The sequence below is a fragment of the Emydura macquarii genome, unplaced genomic scaffold (assembly GCF_026122565.2).
Source record: "Emydura macquarii macquarii isolate MOO-44397 ecotype Brisbane River unplaced genomic scaffold, CSIRO-AGI_Emac_v2 contig_1146, whole genome shotgun sequence".
Classification (NCBI taxonomy): Eukaryota; Metazoa; Chordata; order Testudines; family Chelidae; genus Emydura; species Emydura macquarii.
This window is the reverse complement of record NW_027131283.1, coordinates 21,784,631-21,807,532: the sequence shown is the minus strand read 5'-3', so window position 1 is coordinate 21,807,532 and position 22,902 is coordinate 21,784,631. Positions and strand designations below refer to the sequence as shown.

Below are 22,902 nucleotides of genomic sequence, written 5' to 3'. Positions count from 1 at the left end.
ATTATTATTAGATTGTTGTAAAGAGTGTTCTAACAAGGATAGCTATAATTGTGAATCTAGAGAAAGGAGGTTTTGTTAGATGTACAATACAAACCCCATCCACAAAAGCAAATGGTATATACAGTTTTAACTTGCTAGTGAGACGATAATTTTCACTGCTCTACAGCAGCTCTCTTTAAATCAATCACAAGGGAGTCAAACAAAAAATTGCTTTTTTGATTATACACCAAAGAACTTCCTGTCTTCCTTTGTTTTTCCTTTTACAAATAAACAGTCAGCAGTGCCCATAAATAAATATATAATATAAACACTGCTGGTTTTTTACCATCAATAAAATTAACCTGACAGTAAAGCAATCAGATATAACTCAACTCACCTCCAGTATTTCCATAGATTGTAATTAGTTTTACAGCTAAAACATCTTGCCAGTGATGTGGAGAGGTGCCTAATATTTGCTATCCTATGAATCTGCTGGAACATAGAGTAAACTGTTGCATAGTGATTTTATTTTGCACTGCTACCCTATTTGCATTTAAAACAGATATTCATGCAACAGCATCATGTACCAGTTTGTAAAAGTGTTACAGAATTGTCTAAACCAAAACCAGTAACTTGATTCAAAAGTCCTTATTCACAACATTTTGTTACGAATACAAAATCTAGTTAAAAGAGCAAACAGTATTTCAATGTTACACACTGTCCAAAATATATGGACAACTCTAACTTCTCTTCTCTACATTTTAAAACAATAAATAAAAAAATCAGTCACCAGCAATTTCATCCTAGCGCTAGTCAAATGTCAGGGTCTCTGCTCCATCTTTGCAGCACGATCAATCATTTGTTTTCAATATTGTAGAACACGACACTTCTTCTGCATATTTTATCCAACTGTGGCTTTAGTCTCTCCTAGTGGTGGTTCTGCGTCTTTGGCCATTCCTTCAGCATCTCTTTTTCACAGTTACTCCTATTTTTCCTCTTTCCCACTGCAGTATCACCATCCCCAAATATTATAAAATCATGAGTCAGGCAATACATAATATACCTTGGGTTCTTTTTATTTGCCTTCTGGTAGTTGAATATTTAAGACATAACTTGGGTAATATTTTTGAGCTTCTCTCCACAATCATGAGTGGTAGAAACTTACTTTTTTTCAGTTGAAGTGGAGATTCTCACATAATTGCCTCCATCCAGAAGTTGGGCTTCAAATGACAAACCAAATATTGCAAGACTCAAAATAAAATTGGGAGACTTTGCAACATTGCTTGTCTCACAGGGTCTTATCCTGGGACACCTTCTGTTCACCTCTTCTCTATGAGAGCTCATCTGTTTTCATGGCTTCAAATACCTTCACTACACTTATGACTCTTAAATCTATGCATCCACTTAAGATTTGTCTCCATGTAGCCCATCTCACATCCCACCCTGTCTCTTCAACTTCTCCTTCTTGATGCCCCACCATCAACTTAAGCTTAACTTGGCACCAACTAAGCTCATCTTCCCTCTCAAAACGTCTCCACTCTCCTCCCCCCATGAATCTCTTTTACTGTCAACAACAACCATCCTCACTATCATCCAGACCCATTATCCCAGGGTCACTTTTGACAGTCTACGGTTAGTCCTGAGAATGGATGTAGGAGCAAATTTGGGAAATTAGATGCAGGCAGAGGTAGAGCTGTGGACTTAAAAATAAGGACCTTGGATCTGCTGCTGAAAATTCATGGAAGAGGATTTTGTTTTGGCCCTGAAGAAAACATTTTCATTTCTCTAGTCCTTTCCTTTCAGTGATCTCAGAGCACTTTACAAGCATCTATGAATTCAGCCTCACATTGTCCCCGACTGTGGAAAGAGGCCAGAAAAGTAAGAAGCTGCCAAATGTGTCAGGGGAAGGGTTTATTGTCATTTTAACATCTTAATTTACACCTGTTTTACATGCAACTTTTGGGATTTGATCCTGGATTCGAAACTGGCTCATGGCCCAAATGAAAAAGGAATGATTCTGAGTCTCATCTCCAGTGGATATTTATTCACTCCCCAAAATCAGTGCATAACTTGGTACTGTTGGGCAATTTTTGCCCAGGCCTGAAAGAGCAGAAGTGCCATTGGTCAGGATTGAGAATAATTGGCGTGGCTGTATCTGAAAGCTTGTATGGCTCTTGTCTACATAACACCCGCCCGCAGTCACTGGGTTCATGCCCTTACTTTTGCAAGTATTTGCATTTATCAAATTCAAAGAGCACTAACTTCCTCAAAATAATTTTTTTTTTTAAAAAAAAGCTAGTGAGCAACATATTAAGTGCTTCGACCAGTTAAATCAAAACATGCTTACAGTATCTCAAATTGCTGTTCACTGCCGCTCTCTGGGATTGTAAATTATCCCTCTTTCAGCATTCAAGCAATTTTCATATTCTTCTTTGATTTGACCTGCAGTGTTTCAAATCAGCAGTTGTCTAACCCAGTAATTCTTTTTATATATTCAGCATTTAGAGTCTTCTTACACAATTCTATGCTTGCCCAACAGACGCCCACCCTTGGTTTCACAGCTGGAGTCAGGTAGCAGCTGGGCCAACAGATACCTATAGAGCAGAATGAACTGTAAAAGAGGACCTGGAGCTTGTGAGATTTATTTTTATAAATGCAGCACATTTCATACAACTAGATATGTGCCATATTAAAATGGAATTCAGGGGGCGATAAGAGGGCTATCAGCTCCCTCCATCCAGACAATAAACCCCTGAGGGAGACCATTTAGATAAGTGTAAGCAGTTCAAGCCCTGAGATGCTTTGGCTAAAATATAAATAAATACATTAAAAAATCTGAGCATCTTTTTAGCATATATTCTATATATAATTAACATACACACAAATGTATACTCTAGGCCAAATTCATCCCTAGCATAAATGGACATAACTCCATTAGATACAATGAACTGTGCTGGTTTACCCCCAGGATACTTTTGGCCCCTGTGTCCACAGTGATTGATTCTAATGCTGGAACAGATAATGGGACAAGGAAATAGGAAACCACATTCAACGACTAGAGCAAATCAAGACAATTGTCCAGCGTCTATGAAAAAGATCATACAGGAAGCCTCTTAACTTGAGATGTGGGCTGTTATGAAAGCAAACCCATTAATGCTAATAGAAGCCTCATTGTGAAAGCCTTCCTTATCAAATTAAGAAAATAGTGTCCAATAGTTTGGTTACTGTACTCCTTTATAAAGCTAAAGTATCATTTCTGTTCAGAAAATATATGTTAAATGCATCTGTAGTAAGGTGCTTAGTGTCTGCTTTACTGGGATATACAGTACCCCTTTGGGATATACACTACCCCTTTCAGAAGTCTCTCTTTAAAAGTATTTCAGTGGGATGTAACCGATGCAATCGAGGGTAGAATTTGACTCACTGTTTTTCTTTTTAAATTTTCCAGCACTTTCCATCCCATTACATTTATTTGAAGAAAAAATCATAACTCACAAGTTATTTAATCTGTAAAATAGTTATTCCCACTCATCAAAACAACTTTTCTTTCAACCTCATCAGAGCTCTAGGCATCGCCAGCACAAGCCTAGAACAGTGTTCCAATATGGTCTGACGACATATATCTTGTAAGGGAGAAACACTGCTCCCTCCTCTCTGGAGGGCTCTCTGGTAATAGAATCAGTGTGGGTCTGCTATACAAATGAGAGCAGGATTTTGAGAGGCCACATAAAGTTTGTGTACCCCTGTACAGAACCCAGCTTCACAGGGGCTCCCTGCATGAAGCTGGAGATGGGGCATGGGCCAGAATAATCTGCCACTACATAGCCTCTCTGGTCCTTCCCCTGCAGAGATGAGTCACTACAGCTCTAGAGTTTACTGCAGCCTGAAGCTATAATAGCCTTTGATCAGTGGCTCTGTTCTATGGCCTGTGGTGAAGAGAGGAGAAGCAGACAATTTTTTCCCTGCTTCTCTCTGCAGAATTCCTGAGCACTGAGATCAGTTGCTCAGAGTAGGTTCTGGGGAGAAGATTAAGATTTCCTTGCCCTTAAGTGTGGCAAGGAAACTTTTTCACCCAGAACCCCCACAGTGAGCCAAATTAAGCTTTGTTATAGCAGCACCACAGCACTCACTACAATATGATTGGATATAACTGTGTATAGAATTTGGCCCAATGTGTAACAATCCTGGGGATTACACCTTTTTTGCAGAGGGTGTGGAGAGAGAAACATTAACACTCATGCAAGCAAGAGCTACGGCTGGAAAGAACAAGCAAGCAGGTGGCTGTGCAAACTTCCCCACAAATCCTTAGTAATGTGTCTTAGCTTTGACCTGCCAACACCCCACTGCTGTTTCAGTCCACAGACTCTCCTGTGCACCAATTTCCAGGAGTGCTAACTTTTGCAGTGGCTTTATCATGTGGGTATGGCACTTGGTTGATGACAAAGTCATTTCAGAACTGGCCCAAATTAGATTGAAACAAAAATCTCTAGAGTAAAAAATACCTCAGTGAGTTACCTACACTCCTCCTATTAGTGAGGCACATTTATTCACAGTGCTCAAGTTAAGGAACTTCAACTGAAGGAATCTTGCAACCAAGAGGTAATTCAGTTTGTTTTTTCACTGTCAGTTTGATGTGGAGTTTTAACTAAGTATTTACCAGAAATCCCTGTCTCTATCAGAAGTGTCCTGTGTTTCTATATAGAACCATCGCACAGGTATGATTTCCACCTCAGTGTTGTTTGCTGTTCAGGGCAGGGCTTGCACATGGGGGGGGGGGAGGGTACACTTTACCGGGGCCCAGAGGCCCTGGTGGGCCCGGCCCAGGCTGCAACCCCCATGGGTATGTGTGTGGGAGGGGGCCTGTTACAAGTTAGTACTGGGCTTGAAAAAATTATGCTTGGGCCCTGGTTCAGTGTAGTTTACTGGCAATACAAAGCCCAGTTTAATTTCCCCTACACAATTCTTTGAAAAGGCCACTACCAGGATGGACCATTAGAAGCCTGAAAATGGATATGAAAGCCATTTTCCTCATGCCACTTCCCTGATGAACTTTAAAGGTCCTGTTTGATTGTGGCATGGCTATGCTGAATGCGCTGCCATATGGAGCACTTCTAGTTAATCAGCAGGAGGAAGAGCTGTGCAGTAGAGCAGACTCAATGAAATAATGGGACAAGTGAATCAGTGCCGGCAGTCAGCAGGAAGAACGAAAAGATCCTTTCTTTTTTCTCTCTCTCTCTTTGACAAAGAGAGTGGTGGCCTAAGATCACCTTATAGATAAGGTCCTCTCCTCCAGCTCCAATCAAATCTTCCATCTTCAACAAATCTTTGTACTGACTTCCCTTCTCCTTCTAAAATGTTTGAGTCCCTCATCTTGAGCTCACAAGATCTGCAAAACTCTGCCCCTATCTGCATTGCTGCTTCTCATCTCATCCAAAACTATGTTCTCATTCCTTACTCTTCTCCTCATCCTCTCTAACTGCTCCCCTTATCTCCTCCTTCCACTCCCAGGGTTTGTCTATACCAGTGGTTCTCAACCTTCCTACACCCTGTCAGGAGTTTGATTTGTATTGTGTACCCCAACTTTCACCTCACTTAAAAACTACTTGCTTACAAAATCAGACATAAAAATACAAGTGTCACAGCAGACTAGTACTGAGAAATTGTTTACTTTCTCATTTTCGCCATATAATTATAAAATAAATTGATTGGAATACAAGTATTGTACTTACATTTCAGAGTGATACTTGAGCCTGTTTTTTTACTTGTGAGCCGTATCTGAAGCCTGAGCCCCTGGCAGTGGGGCTGAAGCACGTAACTTAGTTTCATGGGGCCCCAGGCAGTTGCCCTGCTTGCCATCTCCTAATGCTGGCTCTGCACTTGCAACGCCCCCTAAATACATCCTGTGACCCCACTCGGGGCTGCAACCCCGAGGTTGAAAAATACTGATCTAGATGAGTTGATGTACCCCTGAAAGACCTCTGAGTTACCCCCAGGGGTACATGTACCCTTGGTTGAGAATCACTGGTCTGTACGGCAAGTTAGCAGGGAGCCATGTGCTAATTTGCCATTTTGACAAGCCCTCACTGTTGTGTTGCCCTTTGCTACTTTGTGCCTCTCAATTACCACATGCCAAGTGCCCTCGCTCTTCTCTTCAAGCCATCCTACACTCTCCTTCTCCAAGCACATCTCCAACTGAGTTGTCACCTTGTAGAGGCGTTAGACTGCAAGGCTGTATTTTGCTAAATATTGTTTCCATTATTATTCACAGCACTATATGGTGCTGGAGGGAAAAACCAGAAGAGGGATGGGAAGGGAGTGAAGTGGAGGAGCATGAGGGAGAAAGTGTGGGTGGGGTGGGGGTGGGGGAAGCTAGGAGGAACCCATTGCTTTTTTTCAGTCTTAGTTAAGAACTTCTACTTGTTGCCTGGCTCCACCTATTTTGTAAGTTAGAGGTAAGCTAGGTACTGGATGTTGAAACTTGTTAGCTTAAAGCTTTTTTAGATGAAGGAATCATGTAGAAGATACAGAAAAAGTTTTGAAACAGATTTAAAGGCTCCCTTGCCATTTTATTTTTTACACAAAATGTACAGTATCCTCCTTTCCCTTCTTTAAAAATACAAAATATTTCAAAGTAGCCACCTCACATTCTCAAGTGGTCAGTTTGAATGATGGCTGGGTCTACTGCATTATTGGTGTAGAGTTCTGTTTTCTAACTGATGGAGGCTTTAATTTTTATCTGTGCCTGAACAGCTTCCTGAGGAACAAGGAGCAGGAAATATAAACCAGATGCAGAACATTGGATTCCCTGGCCCAGACTTCATGAATTATATGGATCTCACTAAAACTGAATTCAGAAACAAAGTGACAGAAATCTGGCTGGATTTTCTGACAGAAAGGTTGGAAATGTTTCACTGAGTAGCAAATCTAATGTAAATATTTCATTGTGTAACCAAGCTGAAGGAAAACATCACATTCATCACAAATTTAAAAACCCCAGCGTTCCAGACAAATTAGCTAATTTGACTCAGGGCATAAGAGGATGAGAAAATCAAATACAATTATTTCTTTGATTCTACTTCTATTTGCTAGGCTACAAAAAGAAATGGAAATATGCCTGACTGTCATTCTAAACACACTGAGGATTCTGCTTGCAGAGATGCAGTACAACTGTTCCATCACTTGGACATCTTAAAATTCCATATCTGAATGACACCATACAGGACAAAAAACCTGGTGATTCCTTATCATCTTTCAACCACTTTATCAACAAAATCTTTCTTGGTACATATTCCTAATGAGGGTTACCTTAAATGCGTTAGCTTTCAATATCAAAATGTTCCCCATCTCTGACTGTACATCTGGTGAGTTTTTAAAATTTTGTTATAAAGCACAGTTTATGATAATCACCTTGAGTGGATCTGCTAATAGAAATGAGCTGCCAGAACGATGAGATAGAAAATCAGATCCCAGGGTTTTTGTTTACTTGTTACCAAAAGAATCTGATCAGTTTAGTGTAAATACATATTTATCAGTTTAGCCTCCACCTACCCCTACCCAGCCTCTGCAAGCGGTTCCTTTATTTAAAATCAAGAGAATTCGGTCTGCTTTCTCTGGCTATACACTCAATCTAAAATAGCAGCGCACAACAGTCACAAGCATACAGTACAGCACCAAACAGTCACACTTACTGATTTTTTCCTCCTCTCTCGAGAAAGGAAAGCAGCAGAGCTGGCCCATGGCACCTACTGCTTTATTTTCTTCTTCGTCCTCTGTATGTGCACACCAAACAGAAACTGTCGATCAGGCTACAGTCTGTAAGGAAACTGCTTATTCTGCTCCAAGAGAGACAGGGTAAGGGGAGAGAGAGCGAGAGAAATAGGAAGGGAGCTGGAAGCTACGGTGAACGAAAAGGCTCCACCTCCTTATCCTAGTGGTGCCTCATGTAATTAGAACTGACAGTGAAGGGTGGGGAAGAGAAGTTACTTTGCCCTATGTTCTTATAACTAGCATGTGCCTTATCCTAAACACAAATCCTGCACACATTTCATGTTTTTCTTGCATATGGCTTCAGAGAAGTGAAAAAGGAATTGTCGCTATTTAAAATACAGGTATTGTGGCTACTGCAAACACAAAACAAAATTCATCAGACACAGCTGCATCCTCTCCTTTGCCTTCACTCCCTAAATATTCTGCTGAGAAGAGGTAGAAAATATAGCCAATTTAGCAATTAACTGACAGCGTGTTTTCTCCCCCTGAAAGAGAGATGAGGATCATAGAAGTTAGAGATGGAAAAAGACCTATTGGATCATAGTTCTCCACCTTTGAGGACAGAATAAGAGTCTCTAGAAAGAGGCAGCATCTGATATTATTCACTGCACACAATTCGGTGGGAATTTGCCCCTGGCTTCAATGTGACAGGGCTCTCTGCTTTAACCAAAAAGCAAGGTTTAACTTACTTTTTGAATACGTATAATACATTAAATGGTACATAGATTTTAGAACAGTAAGTCCATTTTAAACTTTAATGCACTCTAATATTTACAAAAAGTTAGTGGAGACTATGTAGGTGATTTATTATTCTTTGGTTTGTCTATTTGACCATTTATTTTTCTGATGAGAAAACACCCTTTTAACCACAGCCCTCTTGCTTCTGTCTTTTGAAATATCCCAGCATTCATAAATATTGTGGAATTAAAATTAGAATGACCTTAATTATTGAAACACATAACAATGCTATCAATTCTTAAAGATCTCTGAAGTGTGATGGGAAAGGGATGGGGGCTATCTAATCTTTAGTACAGCTTTAACTGCAGTCAGTCTGCTTCTGAATGGTAACATTTTCTTTAGCAAAAAGGAAACAAGGTTCTACTCTGATGCCTGAAGGCAAACTCTTCCCAGTGTAGGATCTGATTTTGCACACTGCTTAAGGTATAACTCCTACCAAATAAGGGGTATTCAGCTCCAACTGCACATAAGAGAGAGCATGAGATCAGTGGGACATATGCCTCAGTAAGGAATGCAGTAACATGTGGGATGAATTTAGTGTACAGTTGTTTTTCTTACCACACCAGTTAAGTCATTGATAAGAATTAACTGATGTTTTAAATGATCTGGTTTCAGAAGAGAACTCAGCTATTGCCATATGGCATTCTGTGAGTGTAACAAGAAAGAAGTGTTTTCTAGATAACCAGCAATTTGATCCCTGGAAGAAATTCTCGGTACAGATATTTTTAGAGATCCATACCCAGGCTACTATTTGATTCATGGAATTAAGTTTGTTTTCCCTGTTTTAAGAAACACATAAATACCATAAAACTAAAGCCTAATAAATGGAAAAATCTGAAGCAAAGCTATGTAGCCCAAACCAGGGATTCACATGAATATTTTGTACTCTATAGAGAGAGTTGGCTTATTTGTGCAGAACAAATATAATGTGTTTAAAGAAAATATTATATATGGTATGCACTGTTCTGGATGAAAACTGAATCATCTTTGAGTTTAATACAATCCCAAGACCAAAAAGTATGTCAACTTTTCAGTTTTATTTTTATCATTTTGCATGTTTATTACTCTGCTAATAAGTTAATAAGCACCTGTTCCTATATGAATTTTTTTCTTGCAGTACTACCAACACAAGAAAGGAGAGAGATCCATGAGGTTTTAAAATAAACATAGCCAATATTAAGTTGTTTTAATAGAGATTCAGCTCAGTTTTGGGGTTAAAATGTCTTATTTAAGCAGCTGCTGTCAGCTTAATTAAGTAAGTACATGATCCATATTCTACAGCATGGGTGAATTAAACATGAATACTGAATACACAATTACAGGGCAAAAGTGAAAGCAGTCATCAAAACAGGAGCAATACTAATTCTAAGTGTACCAGTCCCATTCACCCTGTTCAGGGCCAAAAGAGAGCACCTCCAATATTTTATGCATAAGGGAAAACAAATATTCCTTAGCAAGAAAACTGACTAAGAAACCAGTAGTGTTGAAATAACACAGACAATGGAAATACATTTTTCAGGTGTGCTCTGCAGCCTCCTACTGAAAAACAATGGGCCAAATTACACTCAGTTACATGGATACAATTGATGGGATGCATCTATGTAAGCATATAACTGAACACAAAATTGGGCCCCCTGTCTTAATTCTTTAGGAAGCCAGATGCATCCCTCTGTTAATATCTTCTGATGTTTTTGGCCCTGATCCAGCAAAGCACTTAAGCATGTGTTTAATTTTAAGCATGAGAGTAGACCCATTAACTAAAATGGGGCTACTCAGTGTCTAAAGTTAAGTAATTAATTAATTAATTGGATCAAGGCTTTCATTTATTTTGCTTTGATGGTTCTTGAAATTTGGTGAAAATATGCAAAGGGCATTTTTGACAGAAGTCATAGCAAATAAGCAAGGCTTTCACAAGTTACAGTATATTTATATAATATTAGATGCATAACTACAGTAATTCTTGCCACATAAAGCTAAAATGGCAGCCAAAATGTGATTAGGAAAGAATGATTAATAGGAATGATCCCCAAGGCATATTAGCAAGGATCTTGGGGAGAGTTTTCTAAAAATAGGGATAATTAATGAGGACAAATGGGTGTATCACATGATCAGTTTCCTGTAATTGGAGTGGCAGAATTTGGGGAAGAGGTAAATACTGGTTGGCACTGATCTGTCACCTTCTGTGTAAGAACACTAGGAACAAAAGTTAGGGGTCAGTTCAGTACAAAAGTAGTAGTACTAGGCTCCATCAACCAGAAATCTCAGTTTTGAGTCTTGAAGTCTTTCTCTTTTCATGAGCTGAAAGAGGCTAGGAGATCATTAAAAGGACTGAGTTTCTAAGTAGAAAGAAGCCTCTGCTGCTCCAGAATACTATCCAGCTGATCCAAAGAGAGCTCACATAAGCTCTTCTTGAGGATACTTGTGTTGGTAGTTACATAAGAGGGTGGGGCAGAGGAAGAAAATCTGTTTTTCATGTGAAGTAAAAGAATTTCAGCCCCCAGGATCTATAACCTAACCAGGTCTCTAAGCTCATAACAAAGGTTAGCATCAAATGGTGGGTGGGTATGTTGGGAATACCTACTAATTTAAGATGTCGCCAAGAACTCTTAACCTTTTTTAAACGAAAAAATGTGGGAAATCTTTGCAATTGCAATTCCTCCGATGACCCTGAAAAACTCACTTTTTCCTACTGTTTGAGATAGAACAGGCTGGGGTGGGAGTGCTTTTGTTTTGTTTTGTTTTTGTTGTTTTACATTTGGTCTAGAGCACTAAAACAATGCACCTGTGCTTAAGCCTGCAAGAATTAATGACTGATTTCTTTCACTCTATCATCACACAATTATTCAGAAATACCTTGAAATGAGTATTCTTGGAAATATTACAAAACCAAATTCTTTTGGTGAAAAGTTGCAGTACAAAACTGTACAAATTAAAATGTTTGATTTTCTTATTCTTCAGTGTCTTGATTAAGCAAATTCATATAAAGGTTCACTGTAAGGAAAAAATACCATTCAGCTGACACTTAACTCTGCAATACAAATGTATTATAGTATTTTAACTATACCCTTTTAAAAAGAGAACCTTATTTTTGCCACACTAAATTACATATGTACAGTAAACCCTCACCACAGATATTTATATTACAAAGCTGCCTTCTAGAGAAATAATCTTGCCTTTATCCAATATAGGTTTCTTTTTCTAAGTGTTCCATTCACTACGCTGTACCTCACCAGCAATACTTAGCACAAACTGGAAAGTCTGCCTGCTGCTTTTGTTCGTTTCTGAACCCTATTCACCACACCCTGAATTCAATGGAAAGACCTCCATTGGCTTCAATGGGTGGTTGGTCTGGATATTTTGATTGTAATGTTATTGTTAACAGCATCACTAATAAATAATTAATATTGGTGTTGCTTGCTACATAAGGCAGTTAAGAAGTGTTCAGCTAGTGGGTGTTGCTGTGAAAAAACAAAATGCTAAGGAGGGGGGTGGCCAGGAAGGAAAAAGCTCTAAATAAGAAAATAATCAAAGAACTGCAAACGAGAGATTTTAGATGTTTTCCCCCCACAGTAACTAAAATATCTTTTAAAAAACTGAATATTTTATGCTGAATAACAAATTAATTAAAGGCCATATTTGAAATACACAAGATGTAATTCAGGACAACACTAATAGTTCTTCCCCACCCCTTCCCATTTGCTTTATATAGTGAGGAAAATGAAGGTTACTTACCTGTAACCAGAGTTCTTCAAGAAGACTCTGCATATTCACATGTATGGGTACTGCGCCGCCTTGTGGTGTCTTACAGTAAAACCTCTTCTAGTAACATCAACTGGAGCTGGAGCCCTTGCCCCCCAGTGTCAGGATGCATTGAGGGAAACGCTATAAAGGGGTGGCGCCCTCTCACCACCTCTGTTCCTTCCACCATAAAGTCAGACACACAAAACAACAAGGACTCTGACAGAGAGAGGGAGGCAAGTGGGAAGTGTGATTATGCAGAGCCATCTCCAAGAACCCCGGTTACATGTAAGTATCCTTAATTTCTTCACATGGCTTTGCATATTTCCACTTATGAGACAGATTTCAGAATTGCTTATCACACTAACCGGAAGGTGGGAACAGAGTACTAACTGAATACAGACTGAAGCACCACCTTGCCAAACCCAGCATCCTCCCTAGAAACCCAGTCCAGAAGATAGTGCTTAAGAAGGTGTGCACCGAAGTCCAGGTTGCAGCCTTGAAAATTTAATCCACTGGTATCTGCCTCAGGTACATAAGGAAGCAGCCACAGCTCCAGTGGAATGTGATTGAATAGCATGCACAGAAAGTTTTGCCAATGTGTAGTATTCAGCAATATTTTGTTTAATCCACCATATACTCCATAAAAAAAAACAAAAACCAAGAGTCCTGTAGCACTTTAAAGACTAACAAATTTAATTTTTGCAGGCATAAGCTTTTGTGGGCTGTAACCCACTTTGTCAGATGTAAGGAACAGAAATCAGATAGGAGGTATATATATACATCTAAGGGTAAGGAACAACAATGGAACAAAGGAACATCTGACGAAGTGGGTTACAGCCCACGAAAGCTTATGCCCGCAGAAATTAAATTTGTCAGTCTTTAAAGTGCTACAGGACTCTCATTGTTTTTGCTGTATACAGACTACCTACCACATTTATCCCTCTGTAACATATACTCCATGCGGTTCTTGGCATAAGATACAAACAATCTAGGAGATGTACAAAAACTTTTAATTCTTTCCGGGTAATAGGAGAGGGCCATTCTAACACTCAAACTATGTAGTAGCAATTTTCCACACTGGAGTTTTAGGGGAAAAAACTCTGGCAAATTAGCGTTCCGATAAACATGGAAACCAGACACTACCTTAGGTAAAAATCTGATATCAGGTCTGAGGACCACCTCGTCCTTATGAAAAGAAGTGCAAGGTGAATTGGTCAGAAGGCATTCAATTCACTCACTCTCCTAGCTGAGGTAATGGCAACAATAAAGCTGTTTTGAGAGATAAATGATAGAACACTCAGCCAAGAATTCAGAAAGGTGAGTTTACCAGCATAGCCAATACCAAACAGATTTCAGGAAAGGATAGGATCTCTGATGGGAAAACACATTTGATAAACCTTTCATAAATCCTTAATTGAACAATGAGCGGTCATCAACTGGAGTATAAGACATGGAGATTGCTGCCAAGTGAACTTTTAATGATGAGTTAGATAACCCTGCACATAAGAATTCCAGAACACAAGGAATACAAGCAGATATAGGGTGAACAGATTTTCCCTTCAAAACCTTCCATTCAAAGTCTGGAATCCGGTCCACTAGTAGCCTATTTTCTAGTATATTAGCATATATTTAGCATATCCAGTACATACAAAGAATATGACTTCTCAAGCACAGACAGAGTCAAAGTCCGATTGCCCATGCTGTCAAGTGATGAGATGGTGAGTCTGCATGAAAGATCTTGCCCTCCTGCTCAGATAAGCGATCTGGAGACAGGGGAAGATGCATAGGGTCTGCTATGGACAGTTGAAGGAGACTGTAAACCACTGTTGCTGGGGCAAAGTCGGAGCAATGAGAATCATCCTTCTTGTGTCCTGACATATTTCTTACTACCTTCTGGATCAACGGAATGGGGGAAAAGATGTACATCAACTCTGTCCCCTGGTGCAGGAAGAAGGCAGCTGACAGAGATTGATTGTCCTTGCCCACAGAATAGATGACACTTTTTGTTGAATCTCATTACAAACAGGCCCATGTCTGTTTGACCCCACCATTCATGAATCTGAGAACTGTCTCTGCTGAGCCAATCGGCAACTACGTTGCTTTCCCCTGGCCAGATTCAGGGCCACAGGATAAATGTCATGCAGAATACACCAATCCTATAGACTTATAGCTTCTGCACACAGGAGAGCAGAGTGAGCACAACCCTGCCTGTTGATATAATACATCACAGAAGTATTGTCTGTCACCACATGCACAACCCTTCCCTGCAGAAGTGGGAAGAATGACCTGAGAGCTAGAAGAATAGCTCTTAACTTTAATACATTTAGGGCTGGTTCACACTTACCGCGCGATTCAGCGGCAGTCGACGGGCTACGTAGAGTAGTTTGCGTAACTGACGTCGACTGCTCTGCTTCCCTTCTGCACACTGTTCTCACTGTGCTGAGCTGACGGGAACAGCATTCCCATCAGCTCAGCGCTACGCTAGTTGAGGGGGTGGACTTACTCAGTCGGCTTCCTGATCGACTGAGCAGGTCTCACTGACCGCTCATTCAATCAAGAAAGATCGATCTGGCGGTGGCGATTTTGCCACCGTCAGTCTGAACATAACTTTATTTGCAGGTCTTCTCCTAAAATGACCAGTGCCCTTGAAATCTCAAATGTTTTAGATGCACATTTCCCCCCGCCCCCACAACTTTATTGGATGCATTTGACATTACCGTCTGGGATGGACCCAGAGGATTGAACCATAAACCCTTGAGGACATTTACTCTGACTGACCACCATTCTAGAGAGACTATAATGTTCTGAGGCATGGTAATCAACATGTCTCTAAAAGCTGGCTCAACTTGGTCTGTTGACCTGAGACATGCAGTGATGCTTAAGTTTCCTTCTCAAATGTGCAAACAGAGTCACAAAAATAATGGCTGCCATAAATCCCATGAGACCCAAAAAAGATTCCATTATTTGAGTAGGACACTGTCAGATATTTAATATACACTGTCTTCTTTTGAGATGCCTGTCATCTGGGAGAAGAGCTTTCTATACCACAGAGTCCAGTATGGAACCTATAAAAGGGATCCTCTGAGTAGAACAGATAATTGGCTTTCATTGTTGAGAAGAAACCCAAGATCAAAAAGATATTGGCTATGTAGGCAAAATTTCTTAACAGGTCCTCTTGCACAGCAGCCTTCAATAACCAGTTTTTCAAAGAGTAAACAAAAATACCCTTATTCCTCAGGTAGTATTCCTACTACCACGGAGTACTCTGGATACCATGGAGAGGTCAAATGGAGCAACTGTTATTGGAAATGCCCACCCACCACAAATCAAAGGTACTTGTAATGCATGTGATTAACTGAAATATGAAAATAGCGTCCTTTAGATCAAGAGTCACAAAACAATGACAAGAATATGGAGGCCAGGGACAACATTCAAAACAGAAGCCTCTGAATGTACTTGTTCAAGTTCTTTAAGTCCAATATCAGATGAACCGCTCTCCCAATCTTTTTTCCGCATCAGAAAGTATTGGGAATAAAAGCTCTGATCCCTCAAGAATTTGGGAACCTCCATGACTGCTCCTAACAGAAGCAATTTTTCCATTTCTGCAAGAAGAATAGTCGCATGAGAGAGGTTCCTGAAGAGGGGAGGAAGGGGGAGGGAATATGCTGAATTGTATGGCATAGCCCTTTTCTACAATCTCTAGAATCCATTCATCTGATATAATTTGTCTCCATTTATTGATATAGTGGGCTAGTCTGTCTCTAAAGAAAGTGTAGATTGCTCCTGACTGGCTGGATCTTGATTCCCAGTCCTCTAGTCAAAACTGAGACTTGTTGTTCTGTGATGAAGACACTTATGAGGAAGCAACTTGTCTAGATTTTTGCCTAGATTTGAAAGGCCTCTTCTTGTAGTGAGTCTAGAAGGCGCAGGCTGCTGGAACTGCTGGAAAATAAGATGATAAGAAGGCTGAGAAGGGGCTGTCTCTGGTATCAGAAAGAAGGGCCTGGAGGACTCCTTCTAGTAGAGGGAATCAAATCCAGAGAGTGAGCCATCTACTGTGTGTCCTTCAGTTTTCCTAGTAATTCATCTGTCTTTTCATTGAAAAGACCTTCCCTTCAAAAGGAAGATCCTCCAGTTTAAGTCTAGTGTTCATTATCGTGGAGGAGGAGTGGACCCATGCATGCCCCCTGATGGTCACAGCAGATGCAATTGCTGTGGCAGCAGAGGCCAAAGCATCAGAAGACACACTGAGTGAATGTTTGGCCACACTCTGTCCCTTCATTAATATGGCATTTGCCAGTCTTCTGTCATCCAAAAAGTTCTGTAAAAATATTATTTTTTCCCATAAATGGGCCATGACTGTCTGATAATTCGAACCATAATACCAAGCGACAATGAAGAGAAGCACCCTTCTCCCCAGTGAATCAATCCTTTTCCCTTCTTTATCCACTGGAGTGGATTGCAATAGACATGATCTAGCCCTGTTCCTGGCTGCAGCCATCACCGGCGAATTAGGGGCAGGGTGGGTATGGAAGTAAGAGACTCCCTCAGATGGTATCTGATACTATTTGTCAGCTTTCTTAGAAACAGGTTGACAAGGAGCAGTGGGGGTCCACCCAGATTTAGCAAGTTCCAGCAAGCCATCCAAAATTGATAGGGATATTCTACTCCTTTCAGTAGCACCAGAGATATCTAACACTGGGTGAGAAGTCTCTTCCACAGGCATGGCAGAAAAATTTAGATTGGACACACCATACTATCTACCAAATTGTGGAACTGCATCGTGCCCTGAATGTTCCTGTTCAAAAAAAGGAGCTACCTCTTTGTTTTCTTCCTCAGATAGTATATCAAACATCACTGTCTGTAGAGTTGACAGTCCAGAGGAGCCAAATCCATGGACCTCTGGACTATCACATTTTTAACAGATGAAACATTATCTCTCCATCCACTTGGAAGGTAACTGAAAAATTCCTGGCGTGGGCCCCAATAAAGACCACAGTTCCCAGCCAGTCTCCCCAGCAACCAGGGTTCGGGAATGTGCCTGCAGGAGACAGACCACAGGGTAGTATGAAGCAAGCATTCTTGCTCTCTCTCTCCTTCCTGATAAGGATCCAGGTCTGGATTAGAGATAAAGCATACCAGGGACAGTAGCAGATCCGAATAGAAGTACAGAGATCCAGGTCTTAGGACCCTGTAGGGGTCCTAGGAGGAAGGATAGAGTATTCAGATGGCAACATTTGGCCTCTTCTTCCTAACGGGACAAGGAAGAAAATCTTGGTACTGGGGATACATGCCTTCTTTTGGAAATTTTCCCCCACTCGGAACCGACAAATCAAGTAGACCCGGCAGTTGAACCTGGGCTGTTACTGTGACAGAATTTTCCAGCACTAAGAACAGCCAGAACTGGCCCAGAAACTGACTACTGATCTGAGGACATGGACAACCTCAGATCTGGCCTTCTCCCCAAATCCATGTCCTTTTGCTATTGAAGCCAGGGTTGGAATGGATCTCCACTTTGGAACCATGGCAGTCTTGTCAGAATCAGACGTATCCGACGGTTCTGCACAGGAACTGGCACTGCTAACAGTGACCATTTTGTCTCTGTGTCTCTTTTTCTTCAATAATGTGATAGATAGAACCGAAGACGCTGATACCCCAGATTCTGGCATCCCAATCAACTTATTATTCCTGGATCATCATCATCATCATTAGTTCGCCTAGACAGCAAAGGTCCATTGCGACAATTCCCTATGGCACATGCTATATTGGATCATATGTCCCTAAATACTTCTTCACCTTGGGGCAAGGGGTATGGAAGTGCAGTGACTGTGAAGCTGTTTTCCTAACTATTGGTACTTCGTCTTCAGCTATACAGCCACCATTGCCATTGACCTGAAGGGTTCATCTGTTGTGGGTGACAAAGACTCCGCTGCTGCCTGGTCTTCACCAGAGCCTCGTTCACCAACTGTTTCAGGATTCATGACAGGCCCTCATGGCTATTGTAATGGCTAAGGGGAAACAGGATCTTCCTGGATCCAGAAGTAGAAGTCAGAACCAACCCTGTTTCTACAATTGCAGGGGATCCCTTGGGTTCTAGTAAGTGGGAACCACGAGGTACAGCACCAATGAGGGTGGCCAAATTGTCTCTTGCCTTTCTTCCAGAATGGATCCGACCACATAGCCCTTGGTTCAGATATCTGTAGCCTTAGGAGCTTTACTGAGGGAGCTCCAGGAACTAAGTCTGACCCTGACAGGGGTTATGGCTTCCTGGAACCCTTCAGTCACTTGGCATTGATAGCCACTGGAGCAGAGATTGGCCTCTTAGCCCTGAGATCCGAGATCTGACTGGATCTACAAGGCCTAGCCTCAAGGGCTTCTTGAGCAGGAAGAGCTGCAAGCAAGTCTCCCTATCCCTGGAGGCTCAGAGAGTAAGGGTTCTACAGATCCAATTCTCAAAAAGCAAATGTCTTTCTCCCAGGCACTTGAGGCACTGCATGAGGTTGTTGGATGCCAGGAAGACAGCTGAGCAGGAAGCACATTTGAAACCCTGTTACCTTTTGTTTCTTCAGTTCCTCTATAACCCAGAACCGTGAAAAAAACCACTAATCACTAACTAACTAACTAAGTTCAGAGTGCTCTAGCTCAGTGGTTCTCAACCTTTCCAGACGACCGTACCCCTTTCAGGAGTCTGATTTGTCTTGCATACTCCCTAAGTTTCCCCTCACTTAAATAGTACTTGCTTACAAAATCAGACATAAAAATGTCACAGCACACTATTAATGAAAAGTTGCTTCCATTCTCATTTTATCTGTATGAAATTTTAGTGTGTACTGACTTCACTAGTGCTTTTTATGTAGCCTGTTGTAAAACTAGACAAATATCTAGGTGAGTTAATGTACCTCCTGGAAGATTCCTGCATGCCCCCAGGGCTATGTGTACCCTGATTGAGAGCCACTGCTCTAGCTGACATTGCTAGAAGAGGCTTTACCATAAGGCACCACAGTACTCGCAAGTGGGAATATGCTGAGTCACTTGACGAAGAAAGTTGATTTTTATTACGTAGATAAACAGGGAAGAAGAAAATGAGAATCCATGTCAAGCTTATTTTAGTAGTCTCCTGCTGTCTGTAACTGATAATGTTTAAGTCTAGTACTTGTTTTTTTATGGCGTTTCTCCCATTTTGCCTAGATGATGATGTTCATGTTTTTCCTTCTGCACTGTTTTCATTTTGGTTTATATTAAATATATCTTTTAAGAAATGGGACAACATGGCTTTCAGGAGAAAGGAGTTAGAGGCTTTTCTGTGCTACTACTTCCATCCCCTTGTCCTGCACTAAAAGATACCAATGTTTCTAAATTGAAAACAAAATGTGACATAATAAATAGGGCACACAAACTGGATCTATCCAGTGTACATAATTATTGTATAAACCACATAACATCAACACTACAAATCGTCAGCTGGCACAGCTGCGTGTTGTTCAGAGCCCATAAAGCAATATTCTCTCTTTAATAAAGAAAAAATAACTAATTGAAGTTTCCACTGAAACAAACTAGAGTGACAAGGTTTGGATTTTTTTTTTTTAAAGCCAAAGTTATGGTAGTGCTGGTTATTATCATCTTATTTCCATAGACACTCATCTACCCTTCCACTCCCAAGGTCAGGGCAATACTTGGGAAATGGGTCACAATTTAATGTAAACTAAAATCCCTTATCACTGCCACTGATACCCCCACTTCCAGTAGCCATACTATTCCTTGGGCTACTGTTTTATCTCTGTTGCCTCATCGTGTCACTTACAAAGAGGTATGCTGTGTTAGAATTCTTCCCTTGGGATTTTGAACTGGTGTATAACAAGTTTATCTCCTGCTCTCTGTGCACATTATACTCATAATTTCCCATAGTAGATATAGCATTGCATAAAATGGGTCTGATCCTTCCCTCCCCCTCCCCCCCCCCCAACCTCCTCCAGCTCCATCCCTTTTTCAGTGCTCCTTGATTTTGAAACTCATCCCCACCACTTGGTCCACTAGAAACCAGATTTTGTTAACCTTCCAAGCGTGATACAAATCCCATCTTTTCCCTCTTTTTTAAAGCTGCTGAGGAGGGTGTGGGTTGAGATGGATGTACTTATGGGCAGTGCTTTGTCTGTTTGTTATTTTTTATTTATGGGATAGGTGCTCAGCACTGCAGGGGCATCTATAGATGTATTTTCAAATTTGGAGAAATAAAATAAAAAATAGAAAATAACTTGGATAGAGAGCTCCCCCAGGAGCTTCTGAGTTTTGGCAATTACTATATTTTAGGAGTTATTTTGGCTGCTTAGTGATGAAAACTAAAAGCCAAAGTTTTGGAGCACACCTCAGCAATTTTCTATATTGTTCCCCTGGCTGGTGTCTTTGAGTGTCAGAGCTGTCACTTAAAACATGAAATCTGGTGGGGACATAGAGATAACCAGTGGAGTTTAAACCTGGGTGTGGTGTAACAAACATTCATTGCTATGCAGTGGAGCTATGTTTTTCTGTTTATACTGATGGCTTTTACCAATTCATACAATTTAATTTAAAAGAACTGGAAAAATTTGCATCAATAAACTTAACTCCTCCAGTATACACATTTAACTTGTTTACTGCACTGCCAAGAATGCTAGATCAGAATAAATTTTCAAAGAATAAAAAGAAAAACCACATAAAGTTAGCAAAGCAATTAACACTATGCACTTATCCTGTAACCTTTTATTTTAACTACATTTTCCTACATTAAAACACTCTCACTGACTTCAGTATTTCTCCCAGAGCTGGTGGGTATCTGCTCTCCTTTTGCAGCCAGCCATGACCTTGCCATTTTCAGGTGGGCTACCCTAGGCACGGACAGGTCAAACCATCACTCTCTTTAAAAAGCATTTCGTCACATTTTCAAAAGGAGCCAACGATTATAGGTGCCTCAATTGTGGGATGCCCAACCAGAGACACACGTGAGTTGATTTCCATAAGTGATGAGTATCTGCAGCTCCCATTGACTTCATTTGGACCTGTGAGTCCTCTGTACTTCTGAAAATGTGGCTCAAGGAATTCCAAGTTGGACACCCAAAAGTTGAAGCATCCAAAATTAATGGCCATGTTTTAAAACAGCAGTCCTTAAATCTTAAAGTCATTGGAAAGATCCTCAGCTTTCACAAATCCTTTCCCTCTTCCAGACATCAGCCCAGCTGGGTAGCATGCTTGCTGCTTTCCCATGGTTACTGCCACCTCTTCTATGCTAACCAGTCAGTGGCAGAAGGAGGGACAGCCCTATCCTCTTTGTCTACAGCAGCTCTCCACTCTCCTCATTGCCTTAAAACACACACAGTCACGGAGTTCCAAGTTTCAGTCTGTATGCAGACATGGGAAGACATCTTGCATCAGTTTGTGTAAGAAGGTTTCAGTCACAACCAAGTCTAGAAACTATTTTTCCTAAATGAAAAATTAAATTCTTCAGAATATGGTTGGGAGCGAGAGAGAATGGAAAGGTTTTGATTTCCTACCTCTATAGACACCATCTATTAGCCTGTATCTGCCAATGTGGGCTGCTCTTTTACAGGCTAATAAAATAGGGCTGCTGCTGCGCTCTGGTGCTGAGCTGATGGTGGGGGTGCGCAGTGTATGCTGGCTGCGGGAGGCGACCCTGCTGTGTGCGGCAGGGGCCCGGGCAGCCCTGCTGGGGGCTGGGCAACTTCAGACTTACCCAAGCACTTGTTGCCTGGACCTGACTCCAGGACACCAAAGGGAAGAGCAGCTGCTGCTAAGAAATACAACATGAGGGTGGAAGACTACGAGCCATATCCAAATGATGGCATGGGGTATGGTGATTATCCCAAACATCCTGACCGATCTCAACATGAGAGAAACCCATGGTACCAGTGGAACTACCAAAGTCTGAGACAAAACTGGGGAAAGCTGATGCCCTGGGATCTTCGATATGTTTGTCCGGAGCACACTGTGGTATCCTGGCACATCATATGGAATAGCATCTTACTCATGATTGGCGTCTAAATCATGATTGGCTTCAAGATGTTTATGTTGTGGGTTGGAGAAAAATACCCATACTACATGCCGGTGGGACAAAAGCAGTATCCTTACAAGTACGGGGGCGATCCCAGCAAAGAGACCCTAGAGGCAAAGAACTATGAAATCTGAAAGATGCATGGAAATACAGCTCTTCTCCTGGGACATTTACACTGGGGGACCTCCATAGTGTTCACTGCAGGATGTATTAACTCTTGTTCTCTTAGACATTTACTCTTAATGAAATATATTATGAAAAAAAAATATATATATATATATATATATATATATATATATATATATATAATCAGTGGTGTGAGTTTTGGAGAGAGGAAAAATAGCTTTCTTCCCATGAAGCAATTTACTTTGCTGGGGTTTTTTTATTTGTTTTTTTAGTCAGTGACAGCTGGTACCTATGAAGGTTTCCATGTTTGCTTCTAAAGGTGGCTCCTGTTTAATTTATTTACAGTATAATAACTTACAGCCAAATAATACATTTGGTACCTTGGGGACAATTGCCTCTTAAAATATAGCATTACTTGAATTTTCAGGCACAAATCATAATTTCTCTCTGAATAAGAATTTGAAATATATTAAGAAAGCCTAAGTGAAAACAAAAGTCACCAAGCCAAT

General features: G+C 40.8%; 1 protein-coding gene and 1 pseudogene across 1 annotated transcript in view; one reads left to right on the top strand and one right to left on the bottom strand.

Moving 5' to 3' along the window:
- The window catches only part of AKAP7 (A-kinase anchoring protein 7), a 125,295-nt gene that overhangs the window by 19,133 nt on the left and 83,260 nt on the right, over nucleotides 1-22,902 (bottom strand).
- LOC137152236 (NADH dehydrogenase [ubiquinone] 1 beta subcomplex subunit 8, mitochondrial pseudogene) lies at nucleotides 21,848-22,401 on the top strand (annotated as a pseudogene).